We start from the raw sequence: 289 nt of genomic DNA, 5'->3' as shown, positions 1-289 counted from the left end.
TTCGCCCCACAATATGTTCGACCCAATGATCGTTCGTCCTTGAAGTGCGTTACTTAGTTATAGTTTTAATTTTAACAATAAACAAAATATTATTTTTTCTAATGGAATTCGACATCTATTTCTTTTAATTCAAAGATAATTATGAAGAAAAGGCACAATAAGTTATAAATTATTAAAAGTCCTCATTTCAAATTGATCATTCAATGATGGTGTCTTTGCAAGGCTTCAAATGATGCTAGTCTATTCTTGGTAGTATTCACTCAAAAATAAAATTGTATTTTCAGGCATA

This window comes from Mytilus galloprovincialis, chromosome 1, assembly GCF_965363235.1.
Source record: "Mytilus galloprovincialis chromosome 1, xbMytGall1.hap1.1, whole genome shotgun sequence".
Taxonomy (NCBI): domain Eukaryota; kingdom Metazoa; phylum Mollusca; class Bivalvia; order Mytilida; family Mytilidae; genus Mytilus; species Mytilus galloprovincialis.
This window is presented reverse-complemented; position numbering follows the sequence as displayed.